The sequence below is a fragment of the Anas platyrhynchos genome, chromosome 14 (genome assembly GCF_047663525.1).
Source record: "Anas platyrhynchos isolate ZD024472 breed Pekin duck chromosome 14, IASCAAS_PekinDuck_T2T, whole genome shotgun sequence".
Classification (NCBI taxonomy): Eukaryota; Metazoa; Chordata; class Aves; order Anseriformes; family Anatidae; genus Anas; species Anas platyrhynchos.
The window spans coordinates 601,719-611,204 of record NC_092600.1 but is presented as its reverse complement, the minus strand read 5'-3'; the positions used below and the strand labels follow the sequence as shown (position 1 = coordinate 611,204).

The window sequence follows — 9,486 nt, the reverse complement described above, 5'->3', positions numbered from 1 at the left end:
GGCTGGGGACCAGAAGTGCACTCCATCTCTCATGAAGATCTGCTCCAAACCCCTGTCTGTCCTCTGGCTGCTCTCAATTTTTTTTTTTAATTTTTTTTTTATCGTTAGCAATGTAAAGGGAGCATCACATGTTGGCAGGAGGGTGGTAGCTCTGCATGGAGGCGGGCGAGCTCTTTAAGGGTGTGTGTTCATTTTCACATGTATATATTTATCTTCCCTCCTCTCTTGCCCTCTTCCAGACTCTCTTCAGCCCAGTTTCCCCGGTGAAGAGAGGTTGGACACCAGCACCGTGCCCCTGCTGCTGCATCTCCTCCAGCAGGCCGGGAAGGGCCGGACCCCCCCCGTGCTGCTCCCTGCAGCGGCCCCGGCCCCGCTCACTGAACTGCCCAGGCTCAGCCCTGCCTCACCATGACCCAGCTCAAAGGAAACAACATCGGGAAAGGAAAAATACAACTGCAACTGTACTGCAGCACAATGCATTTCTGTAATGAAAACACATTGTTCTCTGCCTCCCCGGCTGAATGCAAAGGCACTCGGTTGCTGGGGCTCCGACCGTCTGCAGCATCGCATTGTCAGGGAGCGCAGGGAAAGAGCTCTGGAAAAGCACACAGGGTAGCACACGGGGACAGAGGGACCCTTAACAAACCTCTCTCAAGTCCCTGAGTTGGGCTTATTTTCTATCTGCTCATTTCTTATGATTAGTTAATGAATTGGAGCTGAATCAGACCATTCATCAGCTCTGCTTTAATTGCCTGCCTAGCCTGGCAGAAACCTTGGAGCACTTCAGTAAGTAACCTACCCCCCTGAGCTTGAACTGCAGTCATGTTTCCTGATGAATTACGAACAAAGGCAGCAGAGGTAACAAAACAGCATTAACTAACTCCGTCCCCACACTTCACGCAGTGGACAACTCGTCTCAGGCACAGGGGTGAGGGGAGCCCCCCAGCCTCCCAGAGCTGCACCCAAAGGGCTCCCTCCCACCACTGCCCTGGGGAAAATAACGGCGATAGCGCTCCTCAGGAGGGAATTCTGCACGGCCATCTCAGGGGGAAGCTGGCAGGCTGCTCTCCTAGGAGCCTGAGAACTGTAGCCAGACTGGGGTCTATGAAACGTCCCTGGGGACCAGCACCTGCTCTGTGGTGAAGGGGATCTCGTTATTCCTTGGTCAGAGGACACGAGTCACGTAAGAGGATGCTGCATCCAAAGCAATGCCATGCCTTTATGATCACATCTTGTCACGTGCTGAAAAATTACAGAAAGGTGCTACTGGAAACAGCGTTGACTTCAAGAGGGCAAGGGCAGGCTCGAGGCTTTGCAGGCTGGAACCACGTTGGTCTGACAAACCCAAGTGCCACCGGTAGCTCAATAATTACGAAACCCTGCTGGGCTGTGATTTCGATGTCTTCCAGTTGCTGAGCCTTTGACAGTCATTCTCAAGAGTTTCTTCCTCTTTTATAAATGCAAGTCAAGGGTTTGTTTTTTCTTTCTTAGATGATCACGATTGCAAGAACATGAGACTTTTAAAAAGGTATCGCAATACCACTAAGTTAGTGAAAAACCACGTTGTGCAACACCAGTATTTACTTCTTTCACTCTCCCAACCACCCTGCGCTCCCTTTAGTAATGGGTCATTTCCTAAAACATTAGAAAACAAACAAACAAACATTAAGGCTGTAGCTCATTGAGACATCCAAGCCGTGATATATTCTCAGTCACCAGGTGCTCTAATGAACACTTATTTCCACGTGTTTCATTTCCTGACTTGATCTTGTTTAGTTTTTCATAAGCCACCAACCCAAAACCACAACAGTTAAAGCACCAAGCACCTCAGCTAGATTCAGAAAAAAAAAAAAAAAAAAGGAAAAAAAAAATAGCTGGAGAGAAAAGCCCAGGAGCACAAGCAGTCCGTCCCGGCAAGCCCCCTCTCAGGGGCAGCTCCTTCCCCCAAACAGCCCGGGGCAAAGCCCCCTCACCCCAGCTCCAGGAAAGTGAAAGGGACAAATCTGACCTCAAAACATTTAGGTTGGAAACAGCAGAGCAGCCCAGGAATGAGCAAGTTCCTATGCACATTTATCAGTATTTTGGAAGGTTTATTTGTTGCCAAATATTTGAGGTTCATTTGTGCCACTACATATATTCAATGTAATAATAGCTGTATAGACTTTAAGTCATGTGTCCCGTCCCGTCCCCAAGTCTCAGTATGTCCCGTTTAAAAGGTAACATTTCCAAACACTCGGCAAAACAGCGCTCAGAACCCAGCACCCCCGGTGAAGCGACCAGGACTTACAGGACGCGTCGGCAGAAGCTTCACGGGCGATCGCTCCGACTGCGCCTGCTCCAAACAGAAAGCTGCGGAGAAACCAGAGGCCTCCGCTTGGTCTGGCACACAGGGCACCGAACAGCGGTCGCACTGATGAAGACTATACACTTAATAAAAGCAGACAAAAGATCTGTTAATACCAAACTTCCAACCTGAATACATTTTGGAGACAGTAAGGATCAATGGATAGTGATTTACCGGGGTCCCCTGCATAACAGACCAGTGAATTTTGTTGCCTACTTTCTGCATTGAGCCCAGGAAACATTACAGTGAAATGTTACTGCCATGTTACTATAAATAAGAAAAGAGAAATGACTATTTTTACATGCACATGTTTAGAAACAGTAAGATATATAATCGTTTCTTATTTGGTGATGGGTAGGAAAAAAAAATAGAATACATATATTTACTTTATTGTTTGGAGACACTTGTACAAATTCAGTGATGCTTAATATTTTTTCCATGATGTGAAGTTCATTTTTTAAAAAGGCTTTTTCAATTTATCGTACTATTAAGGAGAAGAAAAAAGTCAATAAACAAAGATATTAATTTTCTGGTTTGTAATAATCTTCAAAATATTTATTTTGTATTTCTGTAACTGAAAAACAATGGTTTAAAAATATTTTAAGTTCTCAAAAGTTTACTTATCTAAGTTTATAAAACTGCAGTTTAGGTCTGTAACCTGTAGATTAATTAAGAAGTTAACTGGAGACAAGTGGATTACTGCACCTTGTACCTGGAAGTGTAAGCGGCAGAGCCGAGTTGCGGCATGAGCGCCCTATAAAACTCGCTCGCTAGCCTGGTGGAGGTCAAGGGGTGGAAAATACGGGTCTTGATGACATTTTCAGAGCCAGACGTGCATTATTCCATCCTGTAGAAGCTGTTGTGCTACCATTAAAGTTTTTGCATGAAAAAGCAGGAATGGTTATTTCCGATCTCGTCTCAGTTCCGCAGGGGCAGGAGCCGGAGCTGCGCTCGCCCCCACCTCACCCGCAGGGCTCCGGGTGCCCCGGGGCCGCGGCTGCAGCTGGCACCACGGCCGGGCCGAGCGGCAGCCACCGGTCTGTGCTGGTGACCTTCTTTGCCTCCCTACAAGCAAATACAACAATCACATTAAGCACTAAGCAATGCTTGACTTTAAAAAAAAAAAAAAAAAAAATTTTTTTGACTGCTTTGAAACCTCTGGCTAAGAGAGCAGCAAGTCAGCTCATTCTGCTCTGGCTTGGATAAAGGCAAGCTGCAGGAGGCACTGACAGTGCAGGGAGGGGAACTCCTGCCCCGCTCTGTCCCATCTCTCGCTGTTGCGCTGTTACTGCCCCCTTTGCCGCAGGACTGGGTCGCTGCTGTTCTCTCTCAGAAAAGTGAGTAAATCTGCATGGCTTTCAGCTCACTTGTCCAAGCCCAAGATGACAAATTAGGTTCATACTTTCAAGCCACGGCTGGATCGGTAACTGCTTCAATATGACTGTCTAGCATGACGAGCGGGTTATTGGGCATCATATCCACGCTTAACATCATGCGACGCGAAGCAGCTGAGAGAGATGGCTATAAAATACTCATACATTTTATTTTTAAAAGCAAGGCATTTTGCACAGTGGGTGGTGAGGGAGAAGTGGTGGATGGATAGAGAGCATCATGACTCAGGCTCCCTTGCCGGGGACTTTTTTCAGCAGGCCGCCCCCAGCCGAAGCAGCCGCAGGGACTTGGTGCGGGGTCACTGCGCTCCTCCCCAGCGCTCAGCCCCGAGGCGGCAGCGGGCCAGCAGGGGCAGGCTGCGGACAGGAGCCCCTGGCAGAGAAGGACGGCTCCGTGTGAGCAGGAGCCAGCTCACCGCCTCACCCTGCACACCGAGATCAAGCAGAAGGAATTCACAGGCCAGGCCCAGACCCAGCCCAAGGGTTACCCCGACGCCCATCCCAGGCCGGGCCCCGCTCCCACCCGCTGGCTGCAGGGAGCTCAGGTCCGGAGGGGTGTGCAGCTGGCCAGCCGCAGGTTTCACTGCAGAAAGCTCTGAGGACACCCCTGCCTCAGCCTTAATGGAGGCTCCAGCACGGCTTCAAAGGGCTCTTTGTTCCCTGCCACCCTGATTACGCAGTAATGTATATTTTACAGCACCAGCTCTGGGCTATGTAATTCTACAGCAGCTACACAGCCACATACAGCCGCGCTCTAACAAAGTACTTTAAAAACATGAGTAGTTGCTTGGAGTTGCCGTTCTATTATGAAACAAATACCGCTTTTGCCTCAGTGCAGGAGACAGGGCAATTCTTGAGATTTAATGCATTAGTTCAGCTTTAAAAATGCATCAAGGTAACAGAACAGATTTTCAGATCAAAAAGGAATTTGGCTGTAGGATCCTGCAAAAGCCGGTGCGAACAGCGTGGGGGCTGGTGGGTGGAATCCATCTTCTCCGGGACTGAGTCCCAATCGGGCTGTTCACATTTGCGTCACTCCAACGTCACCGCTTTCGGCGCCGCGCTGCGGGACACGGGTCCCGCCTGCAGATGCGGGGCTGCAGCAGCGCAGCCCAGGACGGGGCTCCTCGCGCCCCACTGCTGGCAGCGTGGGTCCGGCCCCAGGGGCAGGCGCCGGGCTCCCTGCCCCAGCAGCGCCCGGCCGCGCAGGCTGAAGGAGCGACCGAACACCGCGGTGCCAGCCATAGCAGTGGGCACATCACAGAGTCACAGAAGGGTTTGGGTTGGAAGGGGCCTTAAAGATCATTAATTCCAGCCCCCTGCCACGGGCACGGACACCTCCCACCAGCCCAGGCTGCCCAGGGCCCCGTCCAGCCTGGCCTCAAGCATCTCCAGGGATGGGGCATCCACAGCGTCTCTGGGCAGTCTGCTCAGTGCCTCACCACCCTCTGAGTGAATGATTTTCCCCGTATATCTCACGTAAATCTCCCCTCTTTTAGTTTAAAGCTGTTACCTTTGTCCTATCGCTACAATCCCTGATGAACAGTCCGTCTCCCCAGATGTCCTGCAGCCCCCTTTAGGTACTGGAAGGCTGCTGTAAGGTCTCCCTGGAGCCTTCTCCAGGCTGAACATCCCCAACGCCCTCAGCCTGTCTTCATCTTTCCCAAATGCACTGGGAAATAAACCTGCACAGCTGTGGGGCCAAAATTTTTCAAGGCTGCTAGACAAGAAAAATCTCAGCTGAAGGTCCCAGATCACCAACAGATTTATACTACAGGAACGGATTTAAGCCACAGGAAAAGGGGTTCTTTCCTAATGTGCGTGTGTATTTAAAACCTTGCTTGAATTCCAACAAATTTCCTGTATTTATGGCAAATGCTACACCCCACACTGAATTTAGTCCTGACACATTTTGGGTTCCAGGCGTCATCTCCTCTGCCTGCTGACACGGTGCTGCTAGCTGGATGAAAGGAAACCCTTTTCTAGCTGTGGCCCCAACAGTAGTGAAGAGACTTCAAAATCCGTGAAACATTGTTCCAGGAGGAACAAAAGAATTGAGCATAAACTGCACCAGCCTCAGAGCACCTGCTCAGTGCTGACTCCATTTGGATGTGTTGGTTTTCTCTCACTGTTATTGCCCGAAGTAAATTCAATAATGTTTTGCTATCACAGGCTCGCAATTCATTTAAATTGCCTTTTGTTTGCAATTCAGAAGTAAATACATCTAGCAAAGCACAACATCTTCAGCAAAACTGATGCTCTAGGACCTTTGCTATGGAATCGCATTGTTTAAATCTGGTTTAGCAGAATAATGACAGTACTTTAAACACTAGGCTGTTATAAAAATATAGCATTTCCTATTCTGTTAAACTCACCTGTAAGTCCCTCTTTATGAAATCCATGCAGGGTTTAAGAGATTTCTTTAAAAATACCAAAAGCAAGGAAACAACACGGCCTCAGCCCTTCTGCCTAATCCCTGGTTTGGGTGGCGGCTGGAGTTGTAGCTGGACATCGGCTGCGTCCTGCACCAGCCAAAGCTCTGAAGGCAGCCGCAGGAGGCCACACGGAGCAGGGACCTGCAGATCAGGGAGGGGATTTCAAGGTTAAGCAGCCAGACCTTGCAACACAATTGCAAGATCAAACTGACCCAGCCAAAACCAGGAACAAAAAAGCTCATCAACCAAAATCAGCCAGCAGAAGCCTGCGTTGCCTTTCCTGCTGGAGGGCCTCAAAGCTGGGGAAGGAGCAAGACAGAGACCGCTGCCAGAGGGGTGCGTGCCGAGGGGGCTCCTCTCCATACACAGGCAGCTCCAGAACCAGTCAGTGTTAATGGCGACCCCTTGGAAGCGCTGCACAAACATTAAAACGACCGTTCGAAGAGAACCTCACTGGTAGCTGCTCCCTGGCAGCTGCCCTGCTGCTCAGCAGCCGATGGCACCTCCAGCTCAATCCGTGGCTTCAGCTGCTCCCCCCTTCAGCAGAAAATAATTCACCAAAGGTCAAGCAATCCTTCTAACACAGCCAGACAGCACTGAAGAATAACTGTTACTGCTTTAAACAAAATATAGATCCGGGATACTTTGCTGGTGCCACAGAGTCAATAATTCTCTCTTCTGCCAGCAAAACCCACAGGGATTAATAAACTTCTCTGAACTGAATTCCTGAGTCAGAGGCAGCCCTACTTAAGTCTTGTGTCAGGAACAAGATATTTTAGTGAAATATGCAACAGGGAGCTTTCATTTCTCCTCATCTATATGGTTCCTATATAGATTTTCCTACATAGATTTTTATGCTGTACCAGATTATTTATAACATCAGCCACAGATCAGCCTCCTGACCTTACTCCTCTTTTGAGGCCAGAAAGACAAAGAGGTCCCATCCCCAGGGGTCAGCCAGGAAGGAATAAATAGCAACAGGATCGCAGCAGCATTCACCACGGAGCAACAACCTCACGGGGGGTGGAAATGGATGGCTCCGCTTGCTGGAGGAACCTGAGCAACGCGAGGGGTGAGGGCACCGCTGCCGCCCTGCCCTGCCCCACGGACACACCACTGCCCGTGGCCCCAGGCGAGGGGTTGGTGCTGGGCGAGCTCTTTGTTACTTCTGGTGCTGCTCCACAAAGACACGAGTGCTAGCACATCCTTCAGCCCTTGCACTCGTGGCAATTACCGGGCGGAATTCGAAGCTGGCTGTTCTGCACTACTCCGAGCAGTCCGGCAAAAACTCAGCCAGAGGGACACGAGAGCACAGGCGAGCAGCGCGCTGCACGGCCGAGGTGGCTGAAGGTCCTCAGGTTCATCAGGCTCAGTGCTTGGCTGAATCGGCCCAGGACGGAGGTAAATCCCTCCAACAAGAAGTTAGGAGCAGCTTCAGCGCTTCTGTGGGGCAGCCAAAATATATTCCTCCTTCCAAACACATACTGAACCTGAATCCTGTCAGTCAGCAAAACGCTTTACTAATATCAGGGGAAATTTAACACCGCTTTTTTTTTTTTTTTTAATGAGTCAAATTCATCAAGTGCCTGCATAACAGGCACATGGGTGGGAAAAGAGTTCCCCATTGCCCTGGTGCCCATGTTCGTCTCGCTATGAGCTCGCTCTGGGCAGGATGCACGCAGGAGACAACCTGAAGCAAACCTGCCACCTCCTGCACATCACGAGGCGGGCAGCAGGGCACTACCACAGACACGTACCGTACTCTGCTTTGGAAACATCCAGACATCAAAACATCTCCACGCTGTTTTGCACTTAGTTTCGCATTTCCAAAGTTGCTGTGCAGCTTCAGATTCCATCCAGTCTTGGAGTCAAGGGACATGGCCGAAGTCCCCTGCTGTCCCACTGAACTTTTGCCGAAACGTTAACTTCCTTCCCTGATGTTATTTATAGCTCAGAGCGTTTCTGCGAAAAGTATCTGTACTTTCCTCTGAATAGAGGAAAACCCAAGGACAATGAAAGTAAAGGAAATACCCCACTGCATGATAGCAGAAATTTGGAAGTCAGGAAATAAAAGAAAGAGGCCTGTTCTTGTACCTGTGAAATTATATCCTTCAAAAACAGACTCGGGTTTAAAAAAAAGTTCTCTCTCCAGATTATTTTTTTTTATTTTAAACTAAAATCATACCACAGAGAATATTAGGAAAGACCAGAATTTTCTTAATAACATGGGAAATCCAACACACACACACACAAAAACTCTTTACCCTGTTACTAGCTTTTACTAGAGAAAAAAAGCACCCGAATGAGCACAGCAGTGACATCTCCTGGAAGCCAACAGACAATTGCAGGAAAAAAACCAGCTTATTAGCTCTGCCTTGCTGATTAAGAATCAATTTGTCTGATTCACTCAAACACTGAGAACGTAAGGAACACCACTGTTGGTTAACTTCCCTGTTATGAGAGAAAAAACCAACTGCACACACACCCCCCAGGCTTCCCAACCAGCTCTGTGCAGTGTGCACGTGAGGCTGTTCTCCAGGCGGTGGCTGAAACAAGAAAGCCCGTATCGTAAGAGCAACAAAGCAACTTTTGCTCTAAACCTCTGAAGTAACTTTTCTCTGCTTGGATTATTGACAAAGCAGCAGCCAGATAAATTAATGTTTTCTTGCTGTATTCCCTGCTTCTTGGAACTGATGAAGGTGCTTTTGTACAAGGAAATGATCAGTTCACTTCACCTGGTAACTTTTTTTGTAGAGTCGTGGTGACCAAAACACATGTATTTGGGAGTTGTTTGTAAGTCCCACCTTGCTATCCAGGGCAGTACAAGGTTTTGTTTTACCACGTACTGCTTTTGCTAGCAGTTATCCAAAACGGTGGCCTTCTCGCCTGGAGCTCAGAGAGCAAATCTAGCGTCTAGTTCAAGCTATTTGGAAAGCCCTTGTTCATATCTTTTGTAAGAAATTTCTGTTCTCAGCCTTGGAGACAAATTTGCACCAAGGAAGCCAAATATGCAACAATATTCAGGTCCGGGCAATGCACCCAGAGTTCCCCAGTATCAAGGTATTTCTGAATAGGTAAGTCCATGTAAAAATACCGTAACGGTGGCCGGTCACTCGGGTCATTGAAAAGTAAAACACATAAGCATACAAGCAATGTTTTTCCCTCTATTGTGGGATATTTACAGCCAACTTCTCTCCATATGGTACTCAAAAGTGATACTGAAAATAGGCCACAGTTGAAAAGCTGAAAAGGAAAATTTGTCATGTTAGCATTTGGGATTTTTTTTTTTTTTTAAAAAAAAGGAAGCAAAGCCAAA

The 9,486-nt window shown here is 48.5% G+C and overlaps 1 protein-coding gene across 5 annotated transcripts in view; it reads left to right on the top strand.

The window, feature by feature from the left end:
* The window catches only part of SH3RF2 (SH3 domain containing ring finger 2), a 37,977-nt gene extending 34,738 nt beyond the window's left edge, over positions 1 to 3,239 (top strand). For 2 of the 5 annotated variants that reach the window (XM_072044652.1, XM_072044649.1), the window contains one exon: positions 240 to 3,237. The gene's annotated coding sequence lies outside the window, so the exon portion shown is untranslated. Of the gene's footprint in view, positions 1 to 239 lie in introns of all 5 variants that reach the window. The other 3 variants (XM_072044653.1, XM_027468255.3, XM_072044651.1) reach the window with 2 other exon arrangements.
* Positions 3,240 to 9,486: the final 6,247 nt, after the last annotated feature.